Source organism: Calidris pugnax, unplaced genomic scaffold, assembly GCF_001431845.1.
Source record: "Calidris pugnax isolate Ruff unplaced genomic scaffold, ASM143184v1 scaffold3, whole genome shotgun sequence".
Classification (NCBI taxonomy): domain Eukaryota; kingdom Metazoa; phylum Chordata; class Aves; order Charadriiformes; family Scolopacidae; genus Calidris; species Calidris pugnax.
In genome coordinates this window covers 62042-74217 of record NW_015090799.1, presented here as the reverse complement: position 1 = coordinate 74217, position 12176 = coordinate 62042, and the positions used below count along the sequence as shown (strand labels likewise).

The 12176-nt window shown below is 47.0% G+C and overlaps 1 protein-coding gene across 4 annotated transcripts in view; it reads left to right on the top strand.

The window, feature by feature from the left end:
* LOC106885192 (putative uncharacterized protein encoded by LINC00472) overlaps window positions 1-12176 on the top strand; it is a 98705-nt gene that overhangs the window by 63823 nt on the left and 22706 nt on the right. Inside the window, exons 1-2 of one of the 4 annotated variants that reach the window (XR_001411402.1) lie at window positions 70-304; window positions 625-724. The exons of 1 other annotated variant lie outside the window; for it this stretch is intronic. The gene's annotated coding sequence lies outside the window, so the exon portion shown is untranslated. Of the gene's footprint in view, window positions 1-69; window positions 305-624; window positions 725-12176 lie in introns of those variants that run through there. 2 more of the 4 variants (XR_001411401.1, XR_001411403.1) reach the window with 2 other exon arrangements.

The following is a 12176-nucleotide window of genomic DNA, read 5'->3' as shown; positions in this document are numbered from 1 at the left end:
GGGCGGGCGCCACAGAGGGTTAAGGGCGGCGGGCCCGGGGCAGGCTGGGAGTTGTAGGCGCGGCGGAATGCCGGGAGCTGTCGTAAACGCCGCCCGCTCGCCGTGGCGGGCCCCACAGGCGGCACCGCGGCCCGGTCGGCACCACCGGCCTCCAAACGCCGCGTTGAGGGAGGCCCGGGCCCCGTCGGTGCTGCTGGAGGAACGTTGGCTTTGTGTATGTGCGTCCCCCCCACCCCGAGCCATGAGGATCAGCCCCAGGATGGCTAGCGCGGCCCGGCCCGGGGTGGCCGCCTCAGGCCCCGCGGTAGGTTTGGCCCTTCTCCCGGAGCCGGGAGAGTCCGGGCCGCCCTGGGTTGCCCCGGCGGAGGTGGCTCGCTCCCCGCTGATGGAGGAGAGGAGGGGAAGCCGGCCCTGGGGTGCTCGGGCTGGGCTGGGGTAGCGTGGCTGCTGGCCCATGGGGCTACCAGCCGGTGTTTGGCTCCTGCTTCCACTCCTTCATCGAAAGGAAGAGCCTTCCCGAGGCCTCCTCCGGGAGCACAGGCTCGGACGTGGCAGGAGAGGGGCCGGGGTTTGCTCCGCAAATTTGGGCTTTTGAGCTGGTTTGGTTTTGTTTTTAAACGCGAGAGAGAAGAATTCAGGTGCCTGCTGGCGCTGAAGCGTGATGGAGTTTTGGAGGGACAAAGCCAGGAAGCCAAGGAGACTCGGTAGTCAGCTGGCTAGCAAGGTATTTTCTCTGAGGACAACACAGGGAGGGAAGGAAAAGGTGGGGGAAAAATATGACGTGTTGATTTAATTCATGCTAATAGTGGGCTGCAAGCGCAAAATCGGCTTCTTGTTAAACATTCTGATGTTTTAAAAGAATTGTTGAATTAGCAGGCGGTGCCTTCTTTTATGTGTGAAAGGATTGGCAAACAACAGCATGTGAAATAAATCGGTCTGAAGTGAATTTGGCAAAGTTGGTTTGGTTGGGTTTTTTGTTTTTTGTTTTTTTTTCTCCTTACTTTTTGAAGGCAGATGTTGAAAGCTTTTTTTTTTTTTTCCTCCTTACTTTTTGAAGGCAGACGTTGAAAGATGGTGGTGCCGAGCATCAGCTGAAGTTGGGGCTGAGCATGCTTAAACATCTCCTGGGAATGGAGCAGGAAAGACTCTGGTCAGGTGGTTTCTTTTTCTGGGTAATAGTAATCCTCTATGAAATGCAGAAGAAAACGTAATTTATTTGTTAACTAACAAATGAAGACGTGCAAAGAAAATAACACCATCGAGATGGAATGGAGAGGGGAAATATGCCATACTAGGTTTGTTTTCTGTGGCACATGTTGCAGTTTGGTTGTGAGAGGAGATATATAAGGGGCTCTCTGAGGACAACACAGGGAGGGAAGGAAAAGGTGGGGGAAAAATATGACGTGTTGATTTAATTCATGCTAATAGTGGGCTGCAAGCGCAAAATCGGCCTCTTGTTAAACATTCTGATGTTTTAAAAGAATTGTTGAATTAGCAGGCGGTGCCTTCTTTTATGTGTGAAAGGATTGGCAAACAACAGCATGTGAAATAAATCGGTCTGAAGTGAATTTGGCAAAGTTGGTTTGGTTGGGTTTTTTGTTTTTTGTTTTTTTTTCTCCTTACTTTTTGAAGGCAGATGTTGAAAGCTGGTGGTGCCGAGCATCAGCTGAAGTTGGGGCTGAGCATGCTTAAACATCTCCTGGGAATGGAGCAGGAAAGACTCTGGTCAGGTGGTTTCTTTTTCTGGGTAATAGTAATCCTCTATGAAATGCAGAAGAAAACGTAATTTATTTGTTAACTAACAAATGAAGACGTGCAAAGAAAATAACACCATCGAGATGGAATGGAGAGGGGAAATATGCCATACTAGGTTTGTTTTCTGTGGCACATGTTGCAGTTTGGTTGTGAGAGGAGATACATAAGGGGCTCTACAAGGAGTTTTATGTTTGTACCAGAAAATACTTCAGATTTTGCCGACGATCATGACCTGAAATATAGGCCTTAAAGCATACGTGGATGGGTGTAATCCTCAGAAGAAAGGTGGCAAAGAAATGACTTTTAATTTTTTTTTTTTTTTTTTTTTTTAGGGAAGGTATTGCTCTAGTGGAGGAAAAAAATGTTTTGCTTGTTAAAGAAATTGTTGGGTAGACACAAAAAAAGGGATGAGTGTCTGAGTGCCTGCTTTGTAACCCCTGGTGGTTTGGACTTGCAGAATTAAGCTGTTGAAGGTGACCTGAGATACAAAATCAGGAACAGACCGAACAAAACAAATGTGAATAATGTGTCATAATGTGTTTTAAACTTCTTCACGTACAGCCCACTCTATTCCCATCTGAAAAGAACCATTGCTTTTCCAGTTCTTCAACAGGAAATGAATTTTACTGGATTCTCTTTTCTTATTTCAGTGGCAACGGAAGCGCATTAGCACAATAAATATGGTATATCCTCTATCCAAAAATGTACAATCTCTCTTTAAATAGTATATAAGCGATGGAAGGTACACATCAAGGGGAGCAAATAGTTGAGAGTCCCAAGTGGAAAGAGGAGATTTGTAATGGCAGAGGAGCTAATCTGATAGTAGGATCTAATAGGATCTGTAGGATCTAATCTACAGCCATAGTACGCTTGGCCGTAGAACAGTTTTTGAAGGGCAAAATAAAAGAAAAATGAAAGATGGGGTGAAATGCAATGTAGTTTTGGCAAAACCAGACTTTGGTACCTCACGCTTGGATTTTCTAGACAGAGGAAATACACTAGGTCTAGTATGTTTCATTGTCAGGAAAGTATTTGTGTTGTACCATGTTAAGAAATTATATAAAATGGAGAAAATTTGGATTAATTACATTGTCAGGTGACCTGGGAATACACTGGCAGGTAATAGGTGTAAAGAGAACGTGCTGGTGGATAGGAGGCTGCAGACTGGATTTTTCAAAGACTGTACTGGAAATTATTTAATTTCTTCCGTGGTGACACCAGTGGAAAAATAGAACTGCGGCGCTAAAACCTTCCGATACAAAACTGGTGGGCTATATCGATAGAGAGGGGGATTGGAATATCCGTGTGCCGACACGATGAATCAAAACTGAGCTCACCAGATGAGACTGGGATGCAAATAGCAGCTAATCACAATTGATTCTGGGAGAGCTCATGGCTTTAGTGATGAATCGGTGTCGTAGTCAGCAGCAGCAGGACAGCATACTGCATGTATAGAAAATATAGATAATATAACGTCCACGATATATGGCATTAGTGAAAACTTACCCGGAGCCCCACCACCACCACCCCCGTTCAGATAAATGGATTCCAGCAGATGGATGGAACAGATGCAGGGAAGGACCACATGGATGTTAAGAGGAACAGAGAGACTGTTTACGGAAAGACACAAAAGTGACAATTACACAGTTTTTCTATAGGGGAGGAAAATAATTAGGCGAGCTCAAGATTAGCGTAAACAACCCAAACAAATGCATATAAAGGGGATAATGAACACAGTTTGCTGGAAATGACAGGAAGAGTTCTAACTGTCGGGCCACCAATATTCTGCAGCGGTTTCAAATGAGAAAGAAGTTTAAATTTCTTTTTAAATGAAGTTTGATAAAGGCAGAAAAGAACGTCAGTGTCTGGTTTTGCGTAGTAGTGGGGAATTTGCCTCGGGGAACCCTGGATATCCCCTTCCTTTTAATTCTGCCTTCACGTGTGTCAGTAGAATGGATTCAGAGCTGGAGATGTACGTTTACAGTGGGCCTGTTTTGAAAGTGCTGCTGGTTTTTGTCATCTTAATTTCCCTTTCTGTTGATGGAGTTCTTTCCTTTGGGCCCTTTACTAGGACTGGTGTATCTTGGCTCTGTTTGCTGTCGACTGCTTATCACCAGCGCGCTCCGAATTGCGTCGGTGGAGGAAAAAGGATGTTCTTTACCTCCTGGACTTCGACGTTGGGAGCAGACAAACTGGGGGGGTTTGGACACCAGGGCTGAAGGTGTTCTCACGCAGTGCTGCCCCGCTTCTTGTCCCTGGATGGGCTGTTCATAGAAGCCTTCATGGAATAATTTTTATTTAAATGAAAAGTCTCCTAGGGCAAGACAATATCGCGTTCTGAAACGTATGTATAATCAGCTCCCTTGGGATATTGCCTGAGACCTTGTAGCTTTTTTTTTTTTCTCTTTTTAAACTGTACAGTTTTTCCATACGGCACTTAGTGAAGCACTGAGGAATGAACAGAAGAACCATAAAATTAAAGAACGTTGCTTTTCAGCCAGGCTGCTGTACTCTAGGCTGACATTTTAGGTTTTCACTCGGCATTTTTTGCTATTTGGGAGATCTCTGCAAAGCAGGGAGTTCAGCAAACATTGCTCAGCCATCCAGCTTCACTTTACTTTTTCAGTCCACGACTGTCGCAGGTTATTCAGGTAGAAAGAATTTGGTTGAAGGAGGTAAATTCCCACTTTCACTAGTTGCTGAAGCAGAGGAGTGAATGGATTACAGGGATTAAACTTCCTTCATCCCCCTAGAGGTGAACAAGTCGTGTGAAAATGGAAGGCTCATTTGGTAGGAAACAGTATGAAAGACCCGGAAGACAAAAAAAAAATTAAAAAATTATCTTTAAATGGTTTCTTGTCATTTTTTTCTGTAATAGATGGTGAGCTACGGACAGCATCTCGAAGCTTTACAGGGCAGAGACGTGACCATGAAGTGATTCCACATATGGAGTGAAATGTGCCTGGTTGTTATTTAACCTGGATTCCTGAAAAATATTTTTCTCTTCCATCATAAGTCTGATTATTTAAAGAAAAAAAACTCCTTTTCATGGCAGATGCTTTCTCTTGTTCTTTTCTTGACCTTTTTGGATTGGAAGGAAGTCATGGACTTTACCCCTGGAGTGGTGGGAGCCCAGTGTTAGGGCTGCAGTGGAAATAGCAGAGGATCAATAGATAAAAGTACTGGAAACTTACACACTGGACAAAATCAAAGTATGCCAGAGCTTGCTTTAGTAGCAGTAGACTGGGAAAGGGATGGTTCCCTGCATCCTCCAGCTGCATCATTTGGGTTGGTTTTATTTTTTTTTATTGTTGTTTCTTATTTTTTAATTATTATTTGTAGAAATGCTTTGGAGCCAGGCCATTGCTGCTGTAAGTCTTTCAGATTTTCATTGACGTCCTCGGAGAGACTGTGATTTACACCCCCTGAAGAGATGGCCTTCTGGGCAGGGAGGTTATTATGGTGTCTTTGGCCTTACATCATTTAATTCCTCTTATTCCAAGAAACAAAAACCAATCAAAGGATAGGTAATGATAAGCTCCTCCATGAGCTCCTCCCATAGGGGGGAAAAAAAAAAACCAACAACAAAAAACCTCAGTACCTCTAAAAATGGTCATACAGTTGGTACAAAAGCTGTTGGATATTGTTGTTGTTGTTATAGCAGCATCTATAGGAGTTGAAATGGCAAGGGGAGAACTAGGAATTTGGGGATTCCCCTGGTCTCTCTCCAACTTGTAAAAAATCCTGGGATGGAAGGAAGTGCCATCTTTTGGAGCTACTTCTTTTGTTTTCTGCAGTGCCTTCACGTACGGAAACTTCTCTCAAATTTGAATCGCGGTGGAATAACGAGAAGAAAGCAGGATAAAACTATTGTTTCCACTTTTTTTCAGAGTGGAGGTGGTCGAGTCTGTCTCGAATAGGAATTTGGGGATTCCCCTGGTCTCTCTCCAACTTGTAAAAAATCCTGGGATGGAAGGAAGTGCCATCTTTTGGAGCTGCTACTTTTGTTTTCTGCAGTGCCTTCACGTACGGAAACTTCTCTCAAATTTGAATCGCAGTGGAATAACGAGAAGAAAGCAGGATAAAACTATTGTTTCCACTTTTTTCAGAGTGAAGGTGGTCGCGTCTGTCTCAAGTGTTTCTGTGGAAGGAGAGTCCAAATGATCTACTGCTCTTCTTCCTGCAGTATCCAGGTAGATGACAGCCTGGTTTAAATTAGAGATGCGAAATGAGTTTCACTCTCCAACCTTCAAGCACAAAAAAGCATCAAGTTAGAGAAGCCAGACCTCACCTGTTGGAGCAAGTCAATGTCCTACTCTTGTCAATTCCCCAACATAATATCCACCTTTAATACTTCTCCTGTTACCATCCAGAACATCTAGTTGTGCTCTTGGCATCTAAAGATAAAGATTAGGAACCCCCAGATCACCTGCTCAGGTGCCACCAACTGTGAGAGGACCTCGGTTCCTGTCCCTAGATTTCTCTGCCTGTTTGTGCAGGAGAGAGGGTGATGCCACCAGGCTGAAGCCGAACCAACTGGGGCAACCAACTGCAGTGATGGGTACTTGGGATTCAAACCCTGTTGGAATGGGGAGTGATGTACAATCCTGGGAATGACTTGAGTCTCCCAGGGTGTTTTTAAAATGCCACTTTTAATGGTAGAACTCTTTAGGAAGTCTGGAAGCTGGACATTTTAAAGAATTGCAGAGAATTTGAAGAAAAAAAATACAGAAACATAATTGGCTGTTAAAGATAGGAAATGGAGATATTTTTTTTTGCTCTCAACTTTTGTCCCTGGTGGGGTCCTAGTTGAACTCTCTGCCCTCACAGTTCCTCATGTGCAAACTAAGAGTGTTATATCGTGCTTAACAGGCATTCTTTTGAGGCATAATTCATGTTTGTCAAATACTGAGAGTGGCCAAGACAAAGTCTTCTAGAAGCAGCAGAACTGTCTGGCAAGTGGATCTTTGAAGAGGCACTCGTGGAGTCATAGAACACCAAGTTGGAAGGGACCTCGAGGGTCATCTGGTCCAATCTCTTTTGGCCAAAGCACAGTCTAGACAAGATGGCCCAGCACCATGTCCAGCTGAATCTTAAAAGTGTCTGTTGTTGGGGAACCCACCGCCTCCCTGGGGAGATTATTCCAAAAGCTGATTGTTCTCATTGTGAAAAACTTTCCTCCTGTGTCCAGTTGGAATCTCCCCAGGAATAATTTGCACCCATCACCCCTCGTCTTTTCTGTGGGACTCCTTGTGAAAAGGGAATCTTTGTCAACAGCCTTTAAATACTGGAACATGGTGGTAAAGTCTCCCCAAAGCCTTCTTTGGGGATGAACAAACCCAGTACGTTTGACCTTTCCTCACATGGCAGCTTCCCAGTCCTTTGGTGGCCTTTCTCTGGACCTGTCCAAATCATTTTTGTGTAGCAGGGACCAAAACTGAACACTGTATTCCAGGCCTGACCTGACCAGTGCTGAGTAGAGTGGGATAATGACCTCTTTCTCTCTGCTGGTGATGCCCTTGTTGATACAACTCAGCACCCTGTTGGCTCTTTGCCCCAGCAGCAGCACACTCTTCACTCCTGTTGAGCGTGTTGTCCACCAGGGCCCTCGGACCCCTTTCCACAGAGCTGCTTCCCAGCCAGGTAGATCCCAGCCTGTGCTGCACCCCTGGATTATAGAATATCTCCAGGGATGGGGGCCTCAACCACCATTATGTTTTCCCAGGTGCAAGACCTTACACTTGTCCTTGTTGAGCTTCACAGGGTTCTTGTTAACCTACTCTTCCAGCCTCTCCAGGTCTTCCAGCAGTGTGACCCTCCCTTCTGAAGCTTCCCCACTCAGTTTGGTGTTGCCTCCATCAGGCTACCCTTGAATCCCATCAGCCAGATCACTAATGAAGATACTAAACAGCGTTGGGCCCGGTATCGATCCCTGGGGGACCTCGCTGGTGAGAGGTTGCTGGTTTGAAAAGGAGCCATTGACCACCACCTCTGGGTGCAGCCTGTTGGCCAGTTCCCCACGCACCACACAGGCCACTGGTCTGGACCGTAACATATCACTTTCTCTAGGAGGATGCTGTGGGGAACCGTGCCAAAAGCCTTGGAGAAATCCAGGTAGATGGTGTCCACCGCTCATCCCACATCAGCCGAGCAGGTTACTTGGTCCTAGAAGGCGATCAGGTTTGTCAAGCACGATTTGCCCTTGGTGAATCCGGGCTGGCTTTTCCCAATCATGTGTTTCATTTCAGTTGCCCTCAGGGACGTTCGTTCCGTAACTTTCCCAGGGACTGAAGTAAGACAGCAGTGTGCCCAGGTGGCCAAGAAAGCCAATGGCATTCTGGCTTGTATTAGAAATAGTGTGACCAGCAGAAGTAGGGAGGTGATTGTGCCCCTGTACTCAGCACTGGGGAGGCCACACCTCGAGTATTGTGTCCAGTTTTGGGCACCTCAATCCAAGAGAGATCTGGAGGTGCTGGAGCGAGTGCAGAGGAGGGCAACGGAGCTGGTGAGGGGGCTGGAAGACAAATCATATGAGGAGCGGCTGAAGGAGCTGGGGCTGTTTAGTATGAGGAAGAGGAGACTGAGGGGAGCCTCCTACAACTTCGTGAAAGGACACTGTAGAGAGGTTGGTGCTGGTCTCTTCTCACAGGTAATTAACAATAGAACGAGAGGGAATGGCTTCAAGCTCCAACAGGGGAGGTTTAGACTGAACATTAGGAAGGAATTTTTCACCGAAAGAGTGGTCGGGCATTGGAACAGGCTGCCCAGGGAGGGGGTGGAGTCACCATCCCTGGCTGTGTTTAAGGGCCGTTTAGATGGGGTACTGAGGGACATGGTGTAGGGGAGGACTTTGTAGAGTAGGGGAGATGGTTGGCCTCGATGATCCCAAGGGTCTCTTCCAACCTCAATGATTCTATGATTCTAAGACTGATGGGCCTGTAATTTCCTGGATCTTCCTTTGAACCCTCCTTGTAAGTGGGGCTGACGTTAGCCTTCTTCCAGTCTTGTGGAACATCCCCCCATCTCCACGATGTCTCAAAGGTTATGGAGATGCCAAAGCCAGTCCGCTGGGATATGGAAGAGCTGAAGTACCTGAAAGGAGGGTGTAGAGAGATGGGGGTCGGTCTCTTCTCTCAAGTCACAGGCGACAGGACGAGAGGAAATGGCCTCAAGTTGCACCAGGGGAGGTTCAGGCTGGATATTAGGAAAAATTTTTTCACCGAAAGGGTTCTCAGCCATTGGAATGGGCTGCCCAGGGAGGCGGTTGAGGCACCATCCCAGGAGGTGTTCAAAAGACGGGTTGATGTAGTGCTGGGAGGTCTGGTTTAGTGATGATGCTCCTTGTTTGTTGTGTGGGTGACTATTTTTGTCAGTTAGGTTGACGGTTGGACAAGATGATCTTTAAGGTCCCTTCCAACCTAGAAGATTCTGTGATTTTGTGAAGTAGTTCTGTGGAAGAGAGGAAATGTTGCGTGATTCCTGTCCCGCCTAGAAGATTCTGTGATTCTGTGAAGTAGTTCTGTGGAAGAAAGGAAATGTTGTGTGATTCCTGTCCCACAGATTTGAACCAAGAGTCTCTCGGGGACAATAGATGTGTCGGAGGGAGGTAGAAGGAGGGCTGTAGACACCATCTCACACTCATGTAGTCCACAAAAGGACGCAGTGGAAGGGAGGAAGTGTCTAGAATCCAGTGTGGTGGGTGAACAATAGGTTATAGATGAGGAGACAAAGGTTTATTGTCAAATGTGGTCCGTCATCTGGGTCTGAAAGGTGACACGGAGTGTTGACAGTGGCGTGAGGGACACGCGTTCCTGAACTTTGCTCTTTTTCTGAGGACAAGGATCTGCATGGCTTATCTACGGTTACGAAACCGGGTGGCAGAGACAGCAGGGATTAAACAAAGAGAACGGGGTATTTCGTTTCCACCGATGATATTTTCAGCTCCAAATCAATACATTGCAGTGGGCTGCAGGATTGAAGAAGGTTAATCTGTTGCCAGGGCCTGTATTATGTGTCTCCACTTTAACTCACGCTGCACTTGGATTTGCAGCACACACAACTATTAACATCTTTTTTTTTGGAGAAGTACTAGATTTCCAGCGTTCCTGACGATTTTAAAAAAACCCACCAATTTTATATGCATGTTAGGAAACGCATATTAGGAAAAATGCATGTTAGGAAATGCATATTAGGAAAAATTTTTCCACTGAAAGGGTTATCAGGCATTGGAATGGGCTGCCCAGGGAGGTGGTTGAGGCCCCATCCCTGGAGGTGTTCAAAAGAGGGGTTGATGTAGTGCTGGGAGGTCTGGGTTAGTGATGATGCTCCTTGTTTGTTGTGTGGGTGTCTATTTTTGTCAGTTAGGTTGATGGTTGGACAAGATGATCTTTAAGGTCCCTTCCAACCTAGAAGCTTCTGTGATTCTGTGATGTCCTGCTCAAGCCTTTCTTTGGTTTCCATCAGGAGAGGGGCTGGAGCTCCTCGTTGTAATCACTTCTGAGAACTCCTAACCAGAAATGGCAACAAAAAGAGGAATTTTGAGGTTTCACAAGAAACTGCAGAGCTCACCCCTTAAGCTGGAGGAGGTAAAAGTGGAAAATCTCTATGTGAGGTACTAGAAATTCGGAGGGCCATTTGGGTTGTTTCCTATTCCTGGGAGGAAAGGACTGGACTTTCTCCTGGAGAACACCACGCATCCACGTGGCACGTTAGATTTGTGGTCTGTAGACTCAACTAGTTCATCTCGCTCTGGGTGCTGTTCAGCCTCCATCACTCCCTTTGCCTGGAGTGATTTTGTTGTTGAGAAATTTGGGACTTTAATCCCCGGAGCAGAAGGACAGGTTGCTGACGCCCGAGGTTTATTTCAGAAACAAGGAGGAGTGTGTCGCTCTTCTGCGGCGCCGTCACCTAAAATGCCTCCATGACTCAGTTTGCAGGCTCCTGTCCTCGGAGGAACGACAGTCAAAATTGCAGGATAAGAGACAGGCAAATCAAAATTTATACTTTTTGCCCATTTATTATGGCACTTAATGGGATGGGTTCCCCACCACCACCCTTTCTCTCAACCTTCTGCTCTCTGGCTCGCTTGCACTTAGAAGCTCTGCAGAGCAGGGACGATGGGCTCTTCTGTGGTTGTTGAGCACCTGGTTGAGTTGGATGCCCCTTCCTCAGGGGTGCTGGGGTGCCCTGCGTTATGCCCACGGGGGTACTGGGAGGGTTGAGAGCCAGGTAGCTGCTGCTGGTGAGGCTCAAGTCTAAACCATAGATTCCCCAAGCCCCGGCTTAACTGGGAAGCACAGCGGGATTGAGGAGGATTCCAGAAATACCTACTTCCAGAGTTGCCCAAAATACACTGCTTTAACACGTGTTTAAGATTTACGCCCGGGATGGGGCTGAGATTGTCTGCCCCAACCCCCTCCGGTCCTGCTGGTTTTCTTTCCCATCACAGCAGCTGGTGGAAAACCAGTTATTCCCTGTGCTGTGCAACAGCTTCAACTGGGAACACCTCACCCAGCCCAGTCTGTGCCCTGGTAAGGCACGTCGCTGGTGACAGCCCTTCCAGGCAGGGAGAAACGGGTTCCTGGGTGGGTGCTAAATAGCCTGTGGGCTTGGAGGAGTGGAGGAGGAGAAGGAGGAGGAGGAGAAGGAATGGAGGAGATGCCTAAAAAAAGCTCTCAGGAATGGGAATTCCACACAGAGGTGTTTTGCCTCACCCCAGCCTTCGGATCCGCCGCTGTTTTGAGGTGCAGAGAGTTTTATTGGTGTGTCCAACTGGTTCCTGTAGAGTTCTTCACTTAACAGGGTGGAGAGTGTAGATCCCCTTCTTGGGTATCCTGCGTTGTGCCTTCAGTATGAACCCCAGGGGGGTGTCTGATGTGGGGCAGTGGGGTTAGGCTGCTCAGCACCGCAGCAGCTGGGCCCTTTATCTGCTACGACCTCTCTACAATCGTTGTGAGTGATGGGAGAGCAGCACGTGCAGGAGGGAGAGCCACGCTTTGACTTGAAAAACATGTTTGTAAAGGGATTAAATTAGCACCGGGTCTAAGAATGCCATTGAGTGAAATGAATGACGGCACCCTTTTCATAGAAACACAGAATCACGTGGGGTTGGAAGGGACCTCTGGAGATCATCCAGTCCAACCCCCTGCCAGAGCAGGGCCACCCAGAGCAGGTCCCACAGGAACGTGTCCAGGAGGGGTTTGAATGTCTCCAGAGAAGGAGACTCCACCACCTCCCTGGGCAGCCTCTGCCAGGGCTCTGCCACCCTCACAGCAAAGAAGTTCCTCCTCATGTTTAGGTGGAACTTCTCATGTTCAAGTGTGTGCCCATTTCCTCTTGTCCTGTCCCTGGGCACCACTGAAAAAAGCCTGGCCCCATCCTCCTGACACCCACCCTTGAAGTATTTATAGGTGTTGATCAGA